Raw genomic sequence first — 16,902 nt, forward strand, 5'->3', positions numbered from 1 at the left:
GTGTTCACGCATACAAATCCCTGTGCCAGTCAGACTTGACAGTCTTAAGACTGGTAAACCGAAGGTGAAGTAACTTCAAAAATCCATTTACAAACACAGCAGTTAATTTGCACATGGCAAGATTCCACAAGTAGCAATTGAAATAAATGATGAATTATTCTGCTTTGATGGTTTTAGCTAAGATGCACCCGAGTTGAACCAAGTAAGCTCAGCTTGCTCAAGCCTAACTCTTTGATCCCTTGTTTCAGCAAAGAACTGAGGTCCTTAGAAAAGATCTATCAATCCAAACAAAATCAATTGATAATTGGGTGTTCCCATCTGACCAACTCTTGGTAGAATTAATGTCAGGACTTCTACTACGAGCCAGAGGGATCTCCAGTACCATTCACTAACAAATCTCCATTTTGGCCATGGTTTACCTATTTGCGTTTACTTGCTACCCTCTCCAATTGCAGGGAGCTGATAACTATACAGGAGATCTGGTTTTAATCTCTAAACATAGAATCCCTACAATGTGGAAGCAGACCCATAAAGTCCACATCAAACCTCCAAAGAGCAATCCACCCATACCCCTATCCTACCCAATCCCTGTAATACCAGCTTTTCCCATGGCTAATTCACCTAGCCTGCACATCCCTGAACACTACAGGAAATCTAGCATGGCCAATCCACCTAACCTGCACATCTTTGGACTGTGGGAGGAAACCAGAGCACCCAGACAAACCCCACACAGACAGGGAGAATGTACAAACTCCACACAGACAGTCACCCAAGGGTGAAATCAAACCCGGTTCCTGGCACTGTGTGGCAGCAGTGCTAATCACTGAACTACTGCGCTGCCCATAACTATGTTATTAAATAAATGTTAGTGTGTATTTGATCTTAAAGACGTGAGGCCAATTAAAGTAACAATGTCCAGAAATAATTTTTAGTTCACTTTTGTTCTGCATGTAGTTCTTCTATAATGCAATGGTTGTGTTCTTGTGCAACCCCATGTTATAGAAAAATCGCACTTTAGGAACAGCACTTAAAGTGTTAGCAATGTAATCGCGTTACAACCAACACACATTTTAAAAGTTCATGCTTTAGAAACAGTGTCCCCAATTTGTCAATTGCATTACAGCGAAGTTGCATTAACGAAACACGCGTTATAGTAAAGCGACCTGTATTTGCATCTGTTCTTCAAAAATCACAGCACTCCTCCAAAGTATATTTTGTTGTGGTCAGCCAAGAACTAAGAAATGGGGGATATTATTCCACAATGCTCCCATCCAAAGCACTTGGGGCTCAAATCAATTATTGAAACAACCAAATGATTAATAAACTGGAAGTGGGAAGTAAATTTTGTTATGAACTAAAAAACACAAAAAGAAAAATCAATAGCAGACTGTCTTATATCTATGATAAGTATTTAAGGTGGCAACATTTGACACAAAAATCTTTGTAGATCAGAATGAGATAATTTGGGCAGTATTAAACGTATTAATATTGAGGAACTAAGAGCTGTTGCTAAGTGCATAGACTTAAACATGATCCTAATATGAAAACAAGAAAGGCCAAAATCATCCAAATTCTTGCTAATAATTTTGATGTAGATTTGGCAGCAGAATAAATAAATATAGACCAGTGTTGGACCAAGCATTTATGGGTATGAGAATTATAAAATGGAAGATTTTAACAAATCCTGGGTTGGAAATAATTTACCATATGACTTTGTGGAACTCAAAACTCAAAAACACTGAGGATTGTCTGCTGTTCAAAGAAACTGACTTTAGGAGAAAAAGGTTGAAAAGAGAGGAAAGAGAATGTTTAATGGGCTATAATTGATGGATGAACAGCCTGAGTTTTGGATTGGGCTGAAAGTTTCCTCAAAACAGCCTTTGGATTTTTGATTTCTGTTTTGCCGCAGTCATGAGAGTTAATTAGTCTGGAGAGGTTTGCAAGCAGGTAATTCTCTCTGAGTGAGTAAAATATGACCGTGAAAGAAAAGCTGCCAAACAGATCATTCTGAGGAAGGGTCACGTGACCCGAAACGTTAACTCTGATTTCTCGCCACAGGTGCAGCCAGACCTGCTGAGCTTTTCCAACCATTTAAGGTTTTGCAGCTGAACATGTATCTCAGTGAAGTATTTTCTGGCTACTTAAGAAAGTTTTAGAAATCAGTATTTCTGAGCTCCTCGTAAGTTCTGAATGTTGAACTGTTAACTCATTGCAAGGACCTGGGTTTAACTGATCTCCTACCTGAAATAAGGTTCTTTCATTGCTCTGACACTGACAACAATTGGATCTCGTCAACAGGAAACCAAAGGAACTGTAAGGTCAATCCATTCTAGTGGAGTTGAACACCTGACCTGCATAGGTGTTGTTTTTTTCTTTCTTTTTGCCTATTTCTTACCACTCAATACTGTGTCATCTTATCCTTACTGTGTATGGATGCAGGTATGTTTGGGAAAAGTTTAATTCTGGGACTAGTTTAATTCTGCATGGTAGCTGAATTGATAATCAATGGGGCAACATAGATCAAGCGTGGGTTTGCTTCTTAGAACCAAGGTATTTCTGAGTTTATTAAAGAACCTTACGAAACTCTCTTTTGCAGTGGACAACAGAAATATATAAATATATAAAGTAAGACATTTATGCTTTTGGAATGGTTCATGGAGTAGTAGGTCTTCATTTCCAGTACGCTCCTCCCCTCAGAGCCATAACATTAGTAAGTAACAAAGAATCCAATGTGGAAATTGCCAAGTGAGAAATGGAATTACAGTTTCAAATACAAAAATGGATAAAGAGAAAGTATTGGAAAAAAAGAGAGGAAAGAAATGCAAATGTGAATGTGAAAAGAGGAGAGAAAGATGCAGCAAGAGGAACAGATCTGGAAATTTGAGTTTAAAAGGTAAAACTGAAATTGGTCACCAGAAATTCTGATTCAGATTCAAAATAGTTATGGCTAGTATCCAAATTTAATAAAGAGGAGATTGAATTCTACGTCATTACATTTAAGAATATTGCCAAAGGTTAAAATGTCTAAAAGAGCCGTGCACTTCTGCAGGTGAATTTGTTGGAAGAACCTGCAAAATTTATCTCTCAACATCAGAAGGAAGTTCTCTGGACTAGAATCAGACAAAAACTGGCATTTTAAGTGCATTTCTCAATGTTACAAATGTTGGTACCCAAGGCATACCATCAGATATTCAGAAATTCCTAAAAATGGCCCGCTCAAACATATTTTGAAGTTGAAAGAGAGAAGGACATCAGGTATTGAAACAATGATCCGATGATGCAGTCTAGTGGCCAACAGTAGATTGCTGAACAGAAGAGTTCATTAGTAATTGCACAGCTTAGTGCACAGTGAAATCGGCTAAACTGTGTCCAACATCTCTGCAACTGATCCCATAGTCAGCAACACCATGGCAACAACTCCAAATAGATGTCTTTAAAAAAGTATAAGTAGCTCCCAGACAACAAAGTTTATATTTATTGTTCATGCTCTACATAGCAAATAGCCAGAAGTCACTATTAACAACTCCAAAACAATGATTTCTGTCATTGACATTCTAGTCAAGTTATTTACAAAATGCAGTTAATGCAGACTATCAATGGGCTGTAGTTAATTTCCAGTAAATTCGCAGCAAGTTATGAAATTCATCACCACCTTAAATCACACTACAACCCACAATCGAAAAACAGGGTGATAAAGGACAATCTCCCCACACTGACTGGAAAGGCACCAACCAAGCTTATGTCAGGTCGTAAATTTCACCCACCGCTGACTCTTCTTAAGTGGTTACCACCAGTTAACAAGATTGCCACAGCAAGAGCAGATGTAATTGCCAAGTGACAAGGTAAATGCACGAGTACAAGGGAACCACTATTTGAGGTTGGAGATTGGATTTGAATCAAACAGATACGTTGTAACCACAAACTTGCATCATCAGTATCAGGTCCAAAAGGAGTTTAAATGACTACTTGGTATCAATGCTTACAGTACAGAAGAGGTCCTTGGAATCTGTATCATCAAAAAATAAGACTCAATTTACATTGGTTTCTCATTCCCACACTAGGCCCTTAGCCTTGAAACTTCCATGGTGTTCCCATGCATCTGCTGCCCTTGTCCTTGAAAGTGGTTGAGATATGTGTTTGGAAGGTGCTGCTGATGGAGTTTTAGTGTGACTGTACACACTCAGGTCTCTCTGTTCCTACATTTTCTTTATTATTGTACCATTAGTTCAGATTACTTCTCGTCCTTCCCACAAAAATGCATCACTTCATTGTTCTTTTCATTGATTTGTGTCTGGCTACTTCATTAGTTTGGATATAAGGAGCAATCTAGCTTCATGACCTTGATAAACTGAATGAATACCTTATCTGTAATATATTTTCACAGAACAATACAGTAGCAGGAAAGTATCACAGAAATTGTTTCATACAACAAGAAACCATCCCCCTCCGCTATATGAATAGTTCACTTCAGGAGATTTACTCATAGATCAGTACTGTAGTTATATTTTCTGATCCGGGTTTTCATTTGGAGGAGAAAATGACTTTGCAAATAGATCTTTACCTCAATGACTTGTTGCCTGCGTAAATTGTACTGAGCCACTCCTTTTCTTCTACATTGTCATTGAATCCTACAGCACTGAGGGAGACATTTTGACTCAACGTGCATGTGCAAACTCTTTGAAAGAGCTTCCAATTAGTTCCATTTCCATGTTGTATCCCCATAACCCTCTAATTGTTTTATTTTCACATGTGAACCCCAGAACTGTTCCTGCAGTCCCATTAAAGTTGTGTCATTTCATTTATATTTCTGCTTCTCATGCTTCATTAAAAAGTTAAATCATCCCAGACTTATTCGTATTAAACATCATCTCCTGTGCACCTTTTCATTTTCAAGAGACTGCCTATGTCCCCTTTAAGTCTTCTACTGTCCTCACCACATCTTACACCATTGTTCTTTTGTTTAGCACTCACGAAAGAATTACCCCACATCTTTCATTTCATATGAAAATGTTAAGATTCTGCATGAAACACCCAAACAAAGTTAGTCACTACCTATCTGATAGGGCAGCGTAATCCTAACATGAATTCCAAGGTGATGTCACAGTATACTTTTATACATCGCTACACTATTGCCTACCTTGTGTCTCTAAGCTAATTTTGTTCCATGCTACCACTTCCCCTTTCAATTGCATGGACTTGACAATAACATTTTAAATAAAGTTTGGATATTCATGAAGCTAAGGCCAACCTATCCTTGCACTCCAACCCAAAACCATCATTAGGCTTTCTCTGTACAGAAGCTGATTGACCTTCATTGAGTTTCCTTTTGTTTCTGTTTCAGATTCCAATATTTGCAATCCTTTCTGTTTTCTCTTTCTACAATTAATTTTGTTACAATGCCAAATGATTTGTCCTTTGTAAATAATCTGTTTGAAGTTATTCCTTATTAACAGATGGTTATGTTTTCAAATTTCACAGCAGCTGTAAGAGAGATAGACAGGGGGAGACAGCCACTGTCTGAACTGCGAGTCAGCAGATCACAATCTGCCAATTCTTTCTCTGTGTGTAAAATGCACCTTCTCAGTATTTGAACCTGACGTCAATCAAGCCCGCTCCGAGCAGACTTGCTATCCCGGTTTGCAGCAGTTGTGATGGCATGGGCATGATATTGAAAATTATGATCTGTATTTGCAATTAAAACTTGCTGCCTAAGATAGGAAGACCATTCAGCCCCTCAAGCCTATTTGACATGCCTGAAGTTAGCTATCTCAGCCATTGTGTCATTTCAAGAAATGTCATTTTGTCTAAATGTTATGCCATTTACCACCTTTAAAATGTGCTTCACCATAACATCATGTGAAGGAACATAGAGATGTTTTTTAGATTTGGCAATATACAAAGGCATAAATTCTGCTTGGTTATTTCAAACGCAACGTCATTTTCATTTCAACAGTTTTGAATGCAGTTAAAGGGGCAATGTTTGATCATCACCAAACCAGGAAAAAATGTTCCAGGTTTGTAATGTTCTCTAATACAATGGCATGAGGGCTTTATAATTATTTTGCCCTCATTTCCATTCATATTTTGTATACCTTCGCAAAAATGTGCATCACATTGTTCTGCCAGAATATGATCATCAAATATTTATAAAATGCAATTTAAAAATTTCATTGCCAGACAACCGTCTGAACAAGAAGGAAGAATTTTCTTAACCCATCTTTTTTTCAAAAGCAACTTTTAATGTGATTACATTCTGATATTCAGAGAGTTAGCAGATGCACTTGATGATTGACTGTGTACATTACACACTATAAGATGTTTTATTCTTGTTAATGATGAATAGCAGACTGTCAGAGATTTGTAGATTCTTCTGGTCTTATTGGTATAGTCTATTCCATAAGTTGTTCTGTAAATGGCCACATATGGCTTTGTGTCTCTTGGAGTGATGATAGTACAGCTGGTTTTCATCGCCCACCAATTTAAGGAGACCTGCTTCTTTGTGAGGCTGTCACTGCAAGGAGCTTTGTTCCTTTTGCAAAATATATCTGTTTTCTAATTGTCTATTTATCACCTTCCCAGCCTCATAGGCTGCCTATCACAAAGTGAAGGAGGAAGGTCGTGTGATGATTTCAACAGCACCCATCCCTTCTAAATGAGAACCGAGTCACTAAACAACTAATTTAGCTCTGCTATCAAGCTGAAAAAGTGAGTATTCGATGTAAAGTGCCGACTAGGGAATTGATTATCTCGACTCTTAGCATGCATGGTAAAACCGTCAGATCTGGCCACTGCTGGATATGGTAGGTAGGTCCCCAGTGGCTCAGAGATTGTCTTTGCAGAGAATGAGTCCAGAATCTCCAGAATTACCTAGTTCATAATAAAAAAAATTAAGTGTTGGTAAAAACATGTTCTTCTTGTCTTTCTTTCACTTATACAAAAATGACTAATGTTGCAGACGATTTAAGGTCAAGAATACCAGTAAACAAGGAGAAAACAAGAAGTGTGTAGTAATTCAATGCCAAACAACTTCACCAGGAAATTGGATTAATTGTAAACCTGGATCCTGTCAGGATCACCAAAATATCTGCAATTAGTGCTCAGAGATTTTGAAGTGTGTGAAGCTGATTATTCCAGCTAGAATGAAGGCTTTCAAATACAGTCTGTGTGAAATTAATGCGGAAGAACAATTTTCTCATGTCTGTACTTTTATGTACAGCAATATTATAAGCAACTCATGTACTGTAAGCACAAACACACACTGTTATCTCTGTGGGCAGCAATAATTTTAAAATAAATTTACAATTGGCTGAAAGAATAACAAAATTCCCGTTTATTAAAACTTTTCCCATAACTCAGGGGCTTTCCTCAGTTTTCATTCAGTTTCTTAAATGTACCAGTAGCAGTAAAGCCAATCTGAATGATCCTTTTTAACCTCACCCTTGCCAGGATGAATTTCCCTTGGATCCCGAGTTGGCTACAGGATGTGTCACTTTGAAAATGGTCTGTCTCTGTCCCATATCAGACTGTGGTAACTCACAAAGTTAAGCAGCCTCTACTTTTTGCCAACCACGCAGAGCTGTTGTCTCTCCGTGATATTGAGTTTTAAGGAAGCCTGTAACCTGATCTTAAAGTTTTTTGTTTTCTTTACTCTTCCCCATGGCAACATTTAACACATTAACTCTGCAACCAGGTACAGATGCTGATTAGCCATTCTTAACCCAAACTCATTTCATTCTTAGAAGTAATTGTTGATCGCACAAGGGTTTTTAACCTGTTATCTCCAACATCTCTAAGACCTTGGAAGACTTCATTGTAATCTGAGAGACTGTTACTGTTTCCAAACATAAACACCTTGCACCTTCTGCACAGTAAAACAATCTAAGCCTTACTTTCATCTTTGATAATCAAATGCATCCAGGCTTATTATTTTCAGAACATGCCACACGACCTCCCACCATTTGTCAAAATTTACTAACAAAATATAATAATCTTACAAACCTCATAACTTTCATATTACACAGAAACAGAAAAAAAAACTGTCAAACTCACAGCCATATTTTTCACATATAATAGGGATTTGCTGTTTAGGAAATGATTTATTCAGTCAGCCAATTGACTACATCCAAGTGATATTAGAAAATGTGCCTTCAATCATCATGTGAATTCTGAGGTTAGATGACGTTATGGTATTGAGTATTATTATAGTTAGGTACACACATATGCATCATAATCAATAAAGATGAGGGTAAGAAATGCATATCATGATTTGTGCGCTCCAGTTCTCAGTATGGTCTCTTGATACATGAAATGTTAATTTGAAAATCCATCCTAACTTGCAGGCATGCATCTTTTCTTTGCACTTTCTACAACCAGAGCTTTCCTGTGCTTCAACATTTCCATCTAAGCGTGCAGATCTTTAGAAAAGGAATCTTACAGCAGTGTCTCAGTTGGGTCAAAAGACTGATCCAAACTAACCATCCCAACACCAAGCATTACCTACCCATTTAGGAATGGCATGGGGATAATTTCAACCTGATCTACCTTGCGGGAAACTCACTGGGTCAAATTGGTCAACTATTTTACAATCCACTCATACAAAATGTTTTCAAGGCAACTTGAGATGAGTAATTAGTGGAAGTTTGTCAATACCTCGAGTGTGAATTTTAAAAGAAGTCCAATTATTTACAATTCTTTTTGAAACAATGTGAATGATGTTCAACTATTCAATGGCCATCAACACTATGTTGGAGCAGACCTTATGAGAACTGCTGCAGTTTCTTGGTGAAGCTCAGCCATCTCAGCCAAATTACTTAATGCACCCTGAAGTGGGAAAACTGGTCCAGGTCAAGGGTGCACTGTTAAGATAAATGAATGATCTGCCAGTCCAAAGACTCTCCTGATACTGAGGAAAAGATAGGCTGAGGAGGTTTTAAAATAACTAGTCCAAGTTGTGTCTCCAGCCTAACATGATACAAAGGTTGTGAATAATTTGGTTCCAAGCTTGAGGGAATAGACTAATCACATGCAACCACAGGGGTAAAATTTGATGTAACCGGCTGGTGGCGGGATGGAAGGCAGGTGAGCTGGAGAATTACCAAAGTGCCCCTGACAACAATGTCATGGTTTAGTGAGTGGCTGGTTACTGTCAGCTGGACTTCGATCTGCCTCCCAGATGAGCTTGAAAGCAATTGTCCCCAGGAACACTGAGCTCAACCAGGGATCTCAGTCAGACTGGGGCAGAGGAGCATTCATTAGCCAGTTCAACAAAGGAAAAGTTTTTAGTAAGATCTGAAAAAGGTATCTCAGATGAAGACTCCCGTAGTGTATGGGAGAATGCTGATAAGGATGTACACTGAATTACTGGGCAAACTGGCAGACCTGCCAGAACAATCCTCCTGTCACTGTCATGAGGAGTTCACAAGGACCTGGAGCAGGAGTATGAGTACCAACTTGTTCAGTCATTGAAAGCAATCATGTTCCATTTTTCCACATTATCTAAATTTTCCTTCAGTTCTTTAGGGCTCAAAAACCTATCTGGCTCCAACTTAAATGCACTAAATGATCAAACATCCACAAGCCTCAGGAATAGATAATTCCAAAGATCCACAACTCTTTGAGTGAAGTAAATTCTCCACATCTCAGTTCAGAGTTGCTGACCTCTTTGAAAATACGAGCTGAATCTTATTAGAAATTGGCTAGGAATTACTTTTGGTGCATTTCATGGAGAGTTTCTCTCCGCAAGGTCCTCTCTTGTGCTATCATCCTAAACCTACCTCATTACCTACACACCATAACCCTAAGGGACCTGCCCTGCTGTAGGCAGGGACATTTCCTGACTCCTGGTGCCAATGTCATGTTTAAAAGGCCATTGTACACTCAGTCAAGTGCTGCCAGTCTGGAGCCTTACATCATGTTATATGGCATTAACACTGTGTTAAATGCGAAAGACTTTAAACAGATCTAGCAAGTCATGACCAGGCATCCATGAGGCACTGTAGGCCATCAGCAGCAGCAGAATCATTCTCCAACACTACCTGCAGTCTCATGGACTAGCATATGTCCCATTCTATCAATACTGCCAAGCCAGGGGATTAACCTGGTTCAGTGAAGAATCTGCTCCCAGGAGGACCAGTTCCAAAAACGCACAAACCCAGATGGCCTCCTTCTTCAAGGACCGCAATTTCCCCCCCGACGTGGTCGACGATGCCCTCCACCGCATCTCTTCCACTTCCCGCTCCTCCGCCCTTGAACCCCGCCCCTCCAACCACCACCAGGACAGAACCCCACTGGTACTCACCTACCACCCCACCAATCTCCATGTACAGCGCATCATCCGCCGTCATTTCCGCTACCTCCAAACGGACCCCACCACCAAGGATATATTTCCCTCCCCTCCCCTATCAGCATTCCGTAAAGACCACTCCCTCCGTGACTCCCTCGTCAGATCCACACCCCCCACCAACCCAACCTCCACTCCCGGCACCTTCCCCTGCAACCGCAGGAGGTGCAAGACTTGCGCCCACACTTCCCCCCTCACCTCCCTCCAAGGCCCCAAAGGAAACTTCCCTATCCGCCACAGATTCACCTGCACCTCTACACATATCATCTATTGCATCCTCTGCACCCGATGTGGCCTCCTCTATATTGGGGAGACAGGCCGGCTACTTGCGGAGCGTTTCAGAGAACACCTCTGGGACACCCGGACCAACCAACCCAACCACCCTGTAGCTCAACATTTCAATTCCCCCGCCCACTCCACCAAGGATATGCAGGTCTTTGGACTCCTCCATCGTCAGACCACAACAAAACGACGGTTGGAGGAAGAACGCCTCATCTTCCAGCTAGGAACCCTCCAACCACAAGGGATGAACTCGGATTTCACCAGTTTCCTCATTTCCCCTCCCCCCACCCTGTCTCAGTCAAATCCATCAAATTCAGCACCGCCTTCCTAACCTGAGATCTTCTTCCCGACCTCTCCGCCCCCACCCCAGTCTGACCTATCACCCTCACCTTGACCTCTTTCCACCTATCACATTTCCGACGCCCCTCCCCCAAGTCCCTCCTCCCTACCTTTTATCTTAGCCTGCTGGACAAACTTTCCTCATTCCTGAAGAAGGGCTTATGCCCGAAACGTCGATTCTCCTGTTCCCTGGATGCTGCCTGACCTGCTGCGCTTTTCCAGCAACACATTTCCAGCTCTGATCTCCAGCATCTGCAGACCTCACTTTCTCCTCAGTGAAGAATGCACCAGGCATCTATACAAAGAGATGTCAACTTGGTGGAGCCACAAAACAAGACTAACTGTGTGCCAATCGGTGTAAGCCACAAGCGATAGACAGGACTAACCAATTCCACATCCAACAGATGAGCATTAAGTTCTGCAGCATTGCCATATCTAGTTATGAATGATAGCGGACAATTAAACCACACACTGCAGGAGGAAGTTCCCCAAATGTCCTGAACCTCATTAATGGAGGAGCCCAGCACATCAGAGCAAAACACAAACCATTTATAACAATCTTCAGCCAGAAGTGCTGAGTGGATGATCCATCTCTGCCTCCTCAGGTGATCCCCAGTATCACAGATACCATTCTTCAGTCAATTCAATTCACTCCACCTGATAACAAGAAAGGAGATACTGGATAATGCAAAGGCTAAGAGCAATAGTACTGAAGGGATGTGCTCCAGAACTCATCACACCCACAGCCAAGCTCTTCCAGTACAGTTGTAATACTGGCATCTACCTGACAATGTAGAAAATTGCCCTGTACACAAAGATCAGGAAAACTCCAACCTAGCCAATTACCATCTTATCAGAATGCTCTCAGTAATCAGTCAAGTGATGGAAGGTATCATCAACATTGCTATCAAGAGACATCAGCAATAACCTGCTCAGTGACGCCCAGTTTGGGTTCCGCCAGGGCCATTCAGCTCCTGACCTCACTACAGCCTTGGTTCAAAATGGACAAAAGAGCTGAATTCCAGAGTGGGGGGAGAGAGCGACATTCCTTGACATCAAGATCACATTTGACCAAGTTTGGCAACATGAGCCTGAACAAAACTGGAATCAATGGATATCAGGGAGCAAACTCCACACAGGTTAAAGTCATACCTGGCACTTTGAAAGATCAGCCATCTTGGCCCACAAGCCTCATTCCTGATGAAGGGTTTATGCCTGAAATATCAACTCTCCTGCTCCTCAGATGCTGCCTGACCAGCTGAGCTTTTCCAGCAGCACACTCTTAACTCTGATCTCCAGCATCTACAATCCTTATTTTCTCCCCGTTGTTGAAGGTCAGTCATCTCAGCTCCAGGACATCCCTACTGGAGTTCCCCAGGTAGTGTCCTAGGCACAACCATCTTCAGCTACTTCATCAATGACTTTCTCTTCATATTAAGATCAGAAGTGGGGATATTCACTGAAGATTATACAATGTTCAGCGCCATTCATATCCTCAGATACTGAAGTAGTCCATATTCAAATACAACAAGACCTAGACAAATTTCAGGCTTGGGCTAGCTGACAAGTGACAGGTATCATTCATGGCACACAAATGCCAGACTACGACCACCTCCAACAAGACAGACTCTAACCTTTACCCCTCGAAATTCAAAGGCATTGCTATCACTGATTTCCCCGCTATCAACATCCTTCAGGTTGCCATTGATCAGAAACTGAATTGGACTAACCAGATAAATACTGAGTCTGCAAGAGCAGGTCAGATTATCACACCTCCTGATTTCCCAAGGCCTGTCTACCACCTACAAGGCAGAAGTCAGGAGTGTAATGAAATATTCCCCACTTGCCTGGATTAGTGCAGCTACAACAACAGTCAAGAAGCTTGAAACCATCCAGGTCAAAGCAGCCCACTTGATTGACACCATATCCACAAATACTCAGACCCTCCACTCTGGACGATAAATACCAGCAGTATGTATATCTACAAGATGCACTGCAGAAATTCATCAAGGCCCATGGACAGCAGCATACTGTGGGTATTGAAATAGGCAGTGAATGAATGCTCAGGACACTAGAAAGCAGAGAGCCTAGTGGGGACACAATCTGGTCCAATTCATGAGGTGGATGTGTGTCCCTGAGCGCACAGTGTCGTGGCAGCAGCATTACAATGAAAACTACTGGTGCAATCCAAACTGCAGAATTCAGCAGGAGCAGAACTGTGTTGGAAGTGGATTGGAAATGTACCTTAATGATGTGGTGAGGTTGGTATGTATCAAATACCAATTGCTATGGATAGAGACTGCATTTAATCACTGCCCATGTAGCAGGCCCTAAGATGTTGCTGTTGGGTGTCCAAGGTGCAGGATGGGAGGAGCTGGTGACAAGATGGAGTCACCAGGTAACTGCTCTGAATTTCATGTCAGATGTAGTCGGCAGTTTGTTTCTGATGGTTGGGTGGAAACTATATAGTAATGAGATAAAACAGACTAATAATGAGATATTAATATATTCTAATGAATGTAAATAGGTATTTTGCCACTCACCAATGAGAATCTTGCATTGCTGTTCAACAACTGGTTGAATTGCGGGCTTTATAAACTTTCTTGGTTTACTTACTGAGACTTATCCTTTTATATCTTTCGGTTTCTAATGAAATTTCTTTTGCTAGACCCTTCATTAGTTTTCTCTAACTTTGCTCTTTTCCAATTTGTTAATTTTGAGGCCTTCCTGATTCTCCAGCCTAGCCACAAATTTAGTTCTGGCCTTTTTACTGTCCCATGCATCTGTGCCCCATGAAGCCTCATCTCAAAGGCAGCAATGCTCATTGTAAGAGGTGAGAATGCTCTTTTATCTTTCTTCTTTTCTGGTCTTTGCATTTTACTAATAAAGTTATCCCCTTTTTCCATTGGGATACCTACTTTTACTCATAGAACTTTCTCCTGTTCCTTCATGAAGGCCGTGGTGTGTTTCGAAGTCTGGCTAATGTTTCTCTCTTTCCTTAGGCCACATTTTTGTCTCTACCCCTCTTACCAGCTTCTTGGTGATGATTTGCGTTTTGAGTGCCGAACTTGCCCTGTTGCAGCTTCCATGTTGTTGTCTCCCTTTGTTGGTTGTTGCATTTCAGCTGCTGAAAGTCTGTCTGCAACTTATTTTAGCAGCAATGTCCTGAAAGTGATAAATTCACACCTCTTCAGATTTTTCTTCTCTTTTGGATTTTCTTCTAGGAGAAGGTATCTGCACAGAATTCAAACTGGTGCCACTTCAGCATAATTTTATTACCGTGATTGCTATTACAGGCATTTTATGTTATTTAACACCTCTGCCTGTATGTGGTTCAGAGTAAAGGTTGTGGTGATGTTGGTAAAGGTGGACTATCAAGTTTTACTTTGCATTATCTGGCTGTTATAATTGAGACCTTTAATGGTCTAAAATGTATTTTTATTTTAAAATGGGCAAATATTTTCCTAAAATGACTGCCATGATCACCTGCCCATAGATTGTCAGAGGCAAGTCCAGAGATCCATGGCTGGACTTGTTAAACCAAACTGTCTGCATCGAAATTGCTACCTTGTCTGAAGTCATAAAAGCCAGGCGAATGTGGTAGCATCAAAGAATTCATATCTAATGTTTCAATTCAGACATGTATCATAATTTCACACATGAAAGGTTGCCTGTGGAGTATCCAACTCGGAATGATAAAGAGACCTGACTTGGGAATCCATAAATAAACTGTATTTCAATAGCTGTTTTTGAGCAGCAGAAGGCAAAAGGAATATGGCTGGGTAGCAAAAAGGACTGGAAGACTGTCTCTCTCCCAGTGTCTTTCATCTTTTCAGAAGACAGATACCGATAAAAAAGCAAATTGGGAAAACTGTCCACCAAGAACTCAAAGATATCTACATACTTTATTACTGGTGAGGACACCAGTCAACAATTAAACAACTGTGATCTTAGAACATAAATTTAAAAATCATAAAAACTTTAAGAATTTTAAATAGTGTAGAGTTTATTTTTCCTGACACTCTCTTCTTTTTAAGCCTACTTCTTGTGCTTATATGGGTGTGATATTGCATTTTATTATATTTTCTTAGGATCAGCAGGCAATAAAGTCCTCTTTACAATATTCAGAGTCCAGTTTCCAACTAATCGGACCATTCCTTTCATGCAATATAATGTTGGCTTTCCCTTGAATTGGTTTTCCTGTGAATTGTTCTGATATATGTTAGACAAATAACTTCAACAAAATGTATTCTCAAAGTATACAGCATACTTAAAGAACTCTTACCTTCACTCAAGAAAATCTTTTAATTGATGTTTGATTGAAATGTGACAGTTAGGTGCTACAAAGAAACTATTCATTGTGATTGTCTGAGAGGGATTTAAAAAGCAGGTAGTTGATTCTTCCTCCTCATCTGGTCATAGCAGGATTGTTTTAGGTAGTTTGCTGCCACCAATCTTTTTCTCTACATTTTCTAGGGCCTGCCTGATGATCAGTTAAGTCTACATGGAAAAACAATAATTACAACTACAGTACTAATTAGAAATAACTACTAGAACTCTCAGATGTACAGAATGCATCTCTCTCCTTCAAAATTAGAATATAACTCACCTTCTTCACCCTTCAGAACCATGACATTATACAACATGTGCAAGATAACTTTGCATATCCCTGTTTTATTTTTCCTGCCATATTTTTGCCCCTTCACTTAACCTGTCATTGCTTCCTTGCAGCTCTAACTTAATAGAGGGTAAGGATCTGGGCCTTAGTTGTAATTGTTCTGAAGATGCTACTACCTCAGGCATGTGTATAATATTCTCTAACTGTATCATAGAACCATAAGGTCCCTACAATATGGAAGCAGACCATTTGCCCCATCGAGTCCACACTGACTCTCCAAAGACCATCCCACCCAGACCCACCCCCTTACCCTATCCCTGTAACCCTACATTTCCCATGGCTAACCCACCTAACCTGCACATCCCTGGTCACTATGCGCAATTTAGCATGGCCAATCCACCTAACCTGCACATCTTCAGACATTTTTGAATGTCTTTGTATAATGATGCTACCAGCTTTTCAAATCCTTAATAAATAGCCATATCTATTTTTGTGTTAACCAATCCCTTACTGTGCTTGCCATCTTGATGTTTGTCTACCAAGTAAGCAAAGAGAAGAAGAACATAACAGGCAAGGTAGACTGTCGGTAGGTGGACCTGAGATTGTGGGATTTGGTGTTTCTCCATCTAAATATGGAGCCACTGATCACCATTGTCTCATCTATCTCATACTCCTCATCATAATGTTTCCATAACCAACATAGAATGATAAAAAAGCTTTCATGAAACACATTATAGAAACAAGCGTCTATAACCAACTTTATACACTTGGGTAGTTCCATCTAATCTGCTGAGCAGGACCCTACCTCTGTTCTGGTGATCCTTTGCAGTTTTGTCCCAATAGCTGCAAATGACCTGCTGCTTTTCACGGGGGATACCTCAAATGATCTTGCATGTTAACTCTGATCAGCTCTGGAGTTTAAGGGCCTCACTTCAGCACTGCTGGACCTGGACTGTGCTGTTGATTTAAAAAATTAGTGATCCACTTATGGAGCTTTGGTTAAGAGCAGTGAGCAATGGGGAATATAGGGCAGAAGTCAGGGTTCATCCTGTGTGACCTACTATCTGTATTACAGTACGGAAAGCACTGACCGTATCCCAAATCCTGAATATAAGCCTGTGATAATTCATACAATCTATCCTCATATTCTTAGCTGTATTGGTATTTGTTATGTTGTCTCTGATTATAGCCTTGATGTTTCAAACCTTATTTTTATGGCACTGTTTGAATGTGATCTTTACTGAAGCTGTGCTCCAGTATTAATAATTATTGTCACCGTCAGGGCTAAACAAGTTGCGACGTCTGATCCTAGTGCCTTAATGGA

Source organism: Chiloscyllium plagiosum, unplaced genomic scaffold (assembly GCF_037043375.1).
Source record: "Chiloscyllium plagiosum isolate Xiang-an unplaced genomic scaffold, Cpla_swu_hap1 HiC_scaffold_2, whole genome shotgun sequence".
NCBI classification, from domain to species: domain Eukaryota; kingdom Metazoa; phylum Chordata; class Chondrichthyes; order Orectolobiformes; family Hemiscylliidae; genus Chiloscyllium; species Chiloscyllium plagiosum.